General features: G+C 45.8%; 1 pseudogene across 1 annotated transcript; it reads right to left on the minus strand.

Moving 5' to 3' along the window:
* Positions 1-4,887: 4,887 nt before the first annotated feature.
* LOC308417641 lies at positions 4,888-5,384 on the minus strand (annotated as a pseudogene). Its single transcript has 2 exons — positions 5,370-5,384; positions 4,888-5,298 (listed from the first exon to the last, which is right to left on the minus strand). The product of its transcript is annotated as an uncharacterized misc_RNA (transcript).
* Between the last annotated feature and the right edge of the window lie 3,614 nt (positions 5,385-8,998).

Genomic DNA, 8,998 nt, shown 5'->3' on the forward strand with positions numbered 1-8,998 from the left:
ATATATATATATATATATGCTCAACCCAGGAAGTGGCACTATTAGGAAGAGTGACCCTGTTGGAGTAGGCATGTCACTGTGGGTGTGGGCTTTAAGACTCTCATTCTAGCTCCCTGGAAGCCAGTGTTCTGCTAGCAGCCTTCAGATGAAGATGTAGAACTCTCAGCTCCTCCTGCACCATGTCTGCCTGAATGCTGCCATGCTCCTGCCTTAATAATAATAGACTGACCCTCTGAACCTGTAAGGCAGCCCCAATTAAATGCTGTCCTCGTAAAGTTGCCTTGGCCATGGTGTCTGTTCACAGCAGTAAAACTCTAATTAAGACACTTGGTATCTCCTTTCCTTCCCTTCTAAATTTTTTTTCTTCCATCAAGTGCATCCCTTATCCCACCCCCATGGTTACACCATTAGAGAAAGTGGCACATCCTCCTCCAACATCCATCAATAGCCATCAGTTCCTCAGGAACAGCTGGCAGCTCCTGGTCACCTCTTCCATCCACAGTAACACGTGGAAGTGCATAGTTGCTGTGTGTTCATGGCTGCAATGGTATGTCCTATCTGGATGGCAGCGTACACTGTTCCCATCCTCTGGTTCAAACATTCCTTCTAGCATCTCTTCTGCAATAGTTCCTGGATCTTGAAATTGGGAGGGGATGTGGATGATGCACATAAGCCTGATCTCTTGTCAGTCGTGTATCTGTAGTACTTTAACCAGATAGGAGTCTCTGCATTAGCTTTCTGCTTCTGCCCTGGAATAAAAGTGGTACTAGACTACAGGCATAAAGATGAATGTTTAGCAGTTTGACACATCTGCTTGAGGAAACAACAGTAGAACGTTTTCCCTCAGGCCTATGGTCTTCCAGTCATTTGACCGGATTTATAATGTGTTAGTTATGTCTTCCCTTGAATGGAATGGGTTCCAAGTTCAGTCACAAAGTAATTTGGTTATCCCACAAATAGCTATGCCATTATTGTTACAATGATCACATACTGCCTGCAGGGGGCGGTGTTGTAACACAGCTGGCTGCTGCCAGTTGATCTGCTTTTCCATTTCCTCCTATGGTGGCTTACATGGCACCTACTAGCATCAATGCTAACCAGCAGGGAGGGGATTCTCAATCCAGTTCTATCTTGATTTCTTGGTGTCCTATAACCAATGGGTGAGGTATTTTCAGCAATAGGGCCTTACCATCTAGTTCTGGTAGACACTCCATGGTAATGGCAGTGGTGTGTGTTCTGCTGGAGGTCTCTGAGACCTCCTGAGTCTACAACCACAGAGGTATCTTATAAAATGTTCAAAAGCCTCTAGCTTCTGGATGCAGCATTCTCTACCCATGGAAGCTACTTCCATTTATTTTTAACTTGCTAAGAATGTATGTATGTATGTATGTATGTATGTATGTATGTATGTATGTATAAGAGCGTATTGTCACTGACACATCAGAAGAGAGCATTGGGTTACATTATAGAGGAATGTAAGCCACCATGTGGTTGCTGGGAATTGAACTTAGAACCTCTGGAAGAGCAGTCAGTGCTATTAACTGCTGAGCCATCTCCCCAGCCCCTTTCTTATTTTTTTTAATTTTATTTTTCAGTATATAAAATAGTAGAAATTTATGTGCTTTAAGTACCCCACCAACTTTTATTTTAGGGGACCTAATGGAATTGACTTTCAAGTTTACTTCTATCATTTGGACTCTTCCCCCATGCTATCAAAACTTCAATCTTAAGACCTGCCTGTCACAGGGCTGAGGAGAGAGCTCAGTTGGTGATTGTTTGCTATGTAAGCATGAGAATCTGAGCTCAATACCTAAAATCTACATAAAATAAAACCAAAACAACACAACACAACAAGCTGGAAGTGGTGGCACATTATTGTCATCCTAGTACCAGGGAAGCAGAGACTGGCATATCCTTGGAGCTCATGGACCAGTCAGTGGAGCCAAGTCATCCCTTTCCAGGCCAGTTAGAAGCTCTTTTTCAAAAAGCAAGGCAAATGGCATCTGGGGAATGCTTGGCCTCTGGTCTGTGTGCATGCACACACACGAACCCGAATACATATGCACACACTCACACACACACACACACACACACACACACACACATGGTGGGGAGGATTACTGGGAGGGGGAGATTACCTGTCACATATTTTAAAGGTCTCAGATGAGGATTAATTGACACAGTGTCACTTAGTTGAATAGCTTCCTGGAATAATGGCAGATTTTGCCTCTACTCTTTTCTAAAGCCTGAGGGTCATTGGCCCTGTCCATGGTGACCCCTGAATCCCTGTGTCTCACAGCATCCAGACATTCTCCAAGGCTGCCCCGAGGGCTACTGCTTCTGTGCTTACTTGTTTTCCAGAGGTTTCTACAGAACTACCTACTCCAAGCAGGAACTGAGTTGTCTCCTTTTGACCCACCTTCCCCTCCCACACTCCAAATTCACTTCACAGACTGGTTGGCTCATTCTTGTTTCCTTCCAAAATTAAAATGTCCCATAGACATGCAAGTAGCTGAAGGAAGGGCCGGGGGGGGGGGGCATTTGGAAGAAGAGAAGAACAATACATAGACTAAGCAGCTCTCCATGCTGGGTGCTTTGGCTCTTTAGCTTATCCTTGGTAGACTTTTCTAAGTGTTGGTCTTGTATTAGCCAATTCCCAGTGGCAGGTGCTTTTAGCAGCACTGTGATATAAAGTTGACGTTGGACAACAACAAGTCCAGAAGCGCTCTGAGCACTTTGGCTCCAGGGACCCAGGAGCTAGAACTTTGTGGGTCAGGAGTCAGAATGGTTTCAAATGAGCCAAGGGCACAAATGGCAGGGGCCAGGGCCACTGGACACCTCAGGTCCTATCCTTCAGGAAGCTGGGAATGGTTCTATTGGCTCTCTTAGTTCTGATGTTGACATTGCTAATTGACTGGCTATCCTGGTGTGAAAACACCTAGTTACGGTGCTTTTTCGATGTTCTAGTCTTAGGGAGGTGGTGAGCTTTCTGTAGAAACAGCAGAGGTAGCTTTTCTTTCAAACCTGCTAAAGCAGAAGCGAGGGGAAGTGTTGGCCTTGCTACATGTGCTATACATTACTTCCCAAAGGTCTTTCTTGAAGACACTTTCTATGGCCTTCTCTTTGTCCGGACACAAAGCATAGCTCCTCCTGTTTCTGACTCCCTTGTGTGGAGTTGGCACCTAAAATCCCCATCACCTTTAACTTTTGATCCTACAGCAGAGAAGACTGCTAGAAGCTGGGTGAATGAGAGGACTTCCTCACGGGTCCAAATGGGATTCTAACTTCATTGGGAGCACGTTGTGTGAAGGTGTCCCTGAATTGTCAATTGTTGATTTCTGTGCCAGAAGAGAGCCAAGTACTGGCCAGTTTTTGGTATTGCTCTTAAGGCCCATCACAGGGTTTTCTATTTTGTAAATGTTCCCCTTCCTCACTTGCTGATTGGCTTAAAAAAGACCCAACAGCCAATAGTAGGCAGGAAGTGGAGGGTGGAACTTCTGGGCAGAGAAAGGGTTTCTGAGAGAAGAAATCAGAAGTGGGGGATTAGCCCATGGAATAGGGAAGTGGTCTGATATAAACAGGAACAGAGGTTAAAAAAAAATCTAGCCTGTGACCCCACACTAGCCATGTGCTGGGGTCATAGGCTAGTTAGTCAGGTTAAATTTAGACTGAGTTAGCTGAGAGTCTGCCCAGCTGAAGGCCTTACCTATAATAAATATTAATAAGTCTCTGTCATTATTTAGCTTCTGGCATATTCAGAACTCCAATTGGGTGGACTGGCCTTTCCAGTCTGCAAGGGAGCATCAGATATTCCAGTCTGCCCAGCTGTTCCTTCCACTGTAGGCGAGGTCAGACCATTGGAGACAAGATTGAGTAATAGAGAGTTCACGGATCAATCAATAAGTTAGACCATTTAAAGAGAGAGCAATTGATATGGGCAGTCCTGGTTTGTCCCCACAGACCTATAGGTTTTGGGGCAACTTCGTGTAAATGAGTCCTTGCTGCTCTGGGCTTCACATTGCTGATAGCAAAATGAACACATTACTTCTGGTGTCTTAAATCCCTCTTTCTTGTTGGGGGCCCTGGCAGTAGGAAAAGGAAGAAAGAGCAGGAGATGAGGATGAAATTAGGTTTTCCTTAGCCCTTCTGGACTGTGTGGGAGCCCAGCCATATAACATGCAGTAGGGTGGGAGTGGGGATGAACCCTATCCCCAGGGATTACGGGGAAGTCAGTGATGGAAGACAATTTCTGTGTGGCATTTCTCTGATCAGGAAGCACAGCCCTTCCAATAGGACTGTATCCCAGCCTTTCTGAGATATGCTTTTCCAACTGAGTTTGGGCAGAAAGATCCTGCAGCCGAGAAGACTCCAGTCCAGCAGAAATTCTCAGCAAGGACTCAGCTCCACATTTGCAGTCTCTCTCCTTCTCAGTAAACACTGATAGATGGAGGATAAAGATGGGTACTGGAGAGTACCGGGACTGGAGGATGTCCCCAGGAAGGCAGGAGACTTCTCTCCCTTCTTTAGCCCACTATTGGAGCTAGCTCATGCTGTGATGCTGACCAAAACACACTTCCTCTGGGACCTCCAGTTTTTCCCCATCTGGAAAGGATGAGTGATGGGCGTCTCCCAAGGGGCCATCTAAGTGTGGTTATAGGTTATTAAGGGATTGAACTGACATCTTGTTTCCACTATGCCAAGGAAACTGAGTCCCAATTTCAGAATGGCTGTGCCATCCCACCAGAGCAGTGAGTGCTGGGCCAGTACCAAGGGTTTTTCACAAGTGAGGAAACTCTGGTCTGTAATCATGTTAAACTTCATTAATGAGTCAATAGGTCAAGGAGGAGCTCACTGTCACTGTTGCTGGTGCTGGTGCTGCTGCTGGTGCTAGTGGTAGTAGTGGTAGTGGTGGTGCTGGTGCTGCTGGTACTGCTGTTGCTGCTGGTGCTGGTGCTGCTGGTGCTGCTGCTGGTGCTGGTGTGGCTGGTGCTGCTGCTGCTGCTGCTGGTGGTGCTGGTGCTGCTGCTGCTGCTGCTGGTGCTGGTGCTGGTGCTGCTGGTGCTGGTGCTGCTGCTGCTGGTGCTGCTGGTGCTGGTGCGGCTGCTGCTGGTGCTGCTGCTGGTGCTGGTGCTGGTGCTGGTGCTGCTGCTGCTGCTGATGATGATGATGATGCTGCTGCTGCTGCTGCTGCTGGTGCTGCTGGCGCTGCTGCTGCTGCTGGTGCTGCTACTGTTGGTGCTGGAGCTGCTGCTGGTTCTGGTGCTGCTGCTTGTGATGGTGGTGGTGCTGCTGTTCATGCTGCTGGTCAACAGCTATATTTGTGTGGCCAGAGTTTAAGCAGGTGGTTGTTCCGGAGGATAAAATCCTACCTCTTCTATATCCATTCTGTTCATAAAAATCCTTTGCTTTCACCTCACAGAAAAATAAAAGATGGCTTTTTCTCCAACCACATACAAGTGATCATGGCCCAGGGACACAGATTCAGGTAGCCTCAAATTCCATGGTCCAACATGGTGACTGTTCTATGACGTTTCTATCGTAAGAGAACAAAGAAAGTCATATACCAAGACACTCTTCAAACAGGAGGTGGGACATATGCCAGTTGGTAGAACGTTTGGTTAACATACACTGAAGCCTGGCTTTCATGCTTAGAATATGATAAACCGGGTCTAGTGTCAGCACTCTGGAGGTAAAGACAAGAGGATCAGAAGTTCAAGGTCATCCTTCTATACATGCAGAGTTTAAGACCAACTTAGCATATATAAGGTTCTGTCTAAAATAAAATAATAAAGTAAACCAATATAAAACTGATGAAAACCATAGAGTGTGTGTGTGTTGAGGATCTCCGCAGTAGTCCTCAGATGCCATCTGATGACCTTGTTAGCCTTCTGGTTGACCTTGTTAGCCTTCTGATTGACAGAAATTAGGGGTATATTATACATTCCAAAGGGATTTACTTCATAATCACAAGGCTTTTAGGTCACATCTAGAGATGGACAGTGAATACTCTTCAGAATACTTTTAAAGACAACCCAAGATAGCTTGACTCCACACCTGCAATGGCCCAATTTTCCAAGATCAGGGACGTTCTAGTCAGTCCATTGGCCCCACAGAAACTTTAACATCAGCGTGGCTTTTTTCTTGGCACTTCAGTTCCCATTCTTGAGTTTGTCATCTTCCCAGAATTGTCCTCAAGCAGCAGTGTTAGCCACAGAAGGCAGTGGTGTTTGTGTCTGTTCCTGGAGTCAGGATGACATAATTTGTCTTTGTATCTCTGTAACCTTCTCAGAGATGAGCCAGAGAAGTTGCTCAGAGACTCTTGTCTCTCCAAAGGGAAGTCTAGACCATCGAGGGACACACCAAGTTAAAACTGAAGAAAAAGAGACCACTCCAAGTCAGATCATCCCAAATGATCAGACCCCTCCTCCCACAGCCTCCTTAGCACCAGAGCCAAGCACAAGGCCAGTGTCCTAAGCATGGGGACTTGTCACACAGCCCTAACCTTAGCATGGGAATGTGACACACAGCTCTAACCTTTCTTGGATATTTCTTCTGATGAAAATCAAATAAAAAGCTAAGTGAGGAGAGATTCTGAAGGAAGGGCTAAGAAAGAGCAGGAAGCAAGCCAACCCCCTGCTGTGGTCTAGAACCTCTCACTAGTGGAAACTGCATAAGAAGGAACTGCACACTGTCCTGCTGCCCTCTGATGAAGCCATTTTCCACAGGGTGTGGCTGGCCATTATGAAGCCACTCTGGGGCTGAACAGTCAATTTATCTTTGGTGTGGATAAAGAAAAGAGGGACGGGTGGAAAGATCCAGGAGTGATGGGGGGAAACTGGAGACAGGAGCATGAGTCTGTGTTCAGCTTAATGTAGAAACAGAGACACAAAGAGATGTTATTCATGGTGTAGACACATGTAATCCTTTCTCTGTTGGCTAAGAGGCCTAAAAGCTGCACAGTCACACAGTCTGTGCCTGCATCTTGTTTTCTAATGCTGTGCTCAATTAAAAGAACAGGAGCTTCCCAAGGAAATGACTGCCTCCAGGGCCGTCAGGGAATAGAACAGCTTATCCTGGGGCATCCAGTGTTAAGTAAGTAAGAAAGTGCTGGCACACACACACACACACACACACACACACACAGGCGTGCCCACGCACATGCACACACACATTTACATACACGCATACAAACACACACATTTACACACATACTACACACATACAAACATGTATATAATGCATGTATATATACATACAAGCATGTATATACACACATAAGTATGCATACATATATACATACATACACACCAAAGCTCACATATACACAAGTGTATGCATATACCTACACACATAAATAAACATATATACACACAAACACACAATGCATTAATAGATACAAACATATATATTATCACCACACACAAACATTCACATAGACACATACATACATGTACACCCATACACACATAGACAAACACATATGCATGCACAAACATGCATACACCCATTCACAAAAATAGATGTGAAAACATACATGCATACGTACACATATAAACCACACAAATACATATACATACATATGATACAGACATGTGCACATATGTACACATGCATGTAAACATGCCTATGTATATGGGTGCACATGCACACATGTATGAATACACATGTGCACACATACACTTATGCACATATATACTATAAAAGAGGCTTTTAGAAGGACATAGGACACTCAGCATTGGCCAGCCCCAAGTATAAAATGTGTATCCACAGTCTACACTGGCAGGGATAAGTAATTAATGAAGAGTCTTCTTTCAAGAAAGTGAACCATAGTTCCCTGTCCTTCCGTGTGGGTTGCTTGTGCAGTGAGCACAACACAGGGAAAACAACAGAGAAATGTGGTGAATACCCACAAGGCCAGTTTACAAAACCTGACCAGCGCTCTTCAGAATTTTCAAGGTCATGAGAAGAAAAGACTCCATGTGTCCCAAGGAGTCTCAGAACACAGGACCCCTACATGGGGTCCAGTGAGGACAGGGGCCGAAGAGGAATCCCACAGAGAATGCAGACTTCCCCAAAGAACACTGTTTTGCCATATGGTAGTCATACCACACTAATGGAGGAGGGCACCACTGGGAAGCTGTGAACACCGCGCTGAGGTCCTGGCCTTTGTGTCTATCTAAATCTCTCCTGATACAGAGTAGAAATTAAGACAGCAGCAGCGACAATGATGGAGTGAGGGGGCAGCTCAGACATGTTCCCAGTGTGACTGTACCATGTGCTGGGGGGAGGGGCTATGCTCACCTCTCTCTGTCTCTGTCTCTCTCTTTTCTCTCTCTGCCTCTGTCTCTCTGTTTCTGTCTCTATCTCTGTCTCTCTGTCTCTCTGTCTCTCTCTCTCTCTCTCTCTCTCTCTCTCTCTCTCTCTCTCTCTCTCTCTCTCTCTCTCTCTCTCTTGCTCTGTCTCAGGGCTTTGGGAATTAATCATGCATAATGAATCAACTTAAAATTAGACCAAGCATTTTGGTAACAGCTGGTCCCCCAACTCCCCAGAATCTATAATATGTAATTTATTTTGACAGGTTTCTCATGGAAGTGCTGGTGGGGAGTAAGACAAAAGAAATGCTCAGCCTTTAAAAAGGATCGGCTTGGTCCTCAGCTAGGGGATTCATTTGGAGGAGCTGGGTCCACTCCCAGTCTTTGTACCCTTATCCTAGCTATCTCTTGCTTCTTATCTGTGGAGGGATACGTGACTGCCTTTGCCAAACAATGGACAGGTGCTGATGTTAGCTACCCTCTGCCACAGGGCATGGCAGCCTCCTCCTCATCCAGTGGGTCCTGAGTGCTGTCCCCACAGTGAGATGGCTGCTGACACAGGACCAACAGAAGCCAACAGCAGCTGGGCTGGAGTAGCTTCTGAGGATCAGGGACAACAGCCAGGCCTGGAAAAACATTGTAATGTGCTCAGTCAAGAGTTTCATGAGACCTAGAGATGGACTCCA

Source organism: Micromys minutus (genome assembly GCF_963924665.1).
Source record: "Micromys minutus genome assembly, chromosome: 2".
NCBI lineage: Eukaryota > Metazoa > Chordata > Mammalia > Rodentia > Muridae > Micromys > Micromys minutus.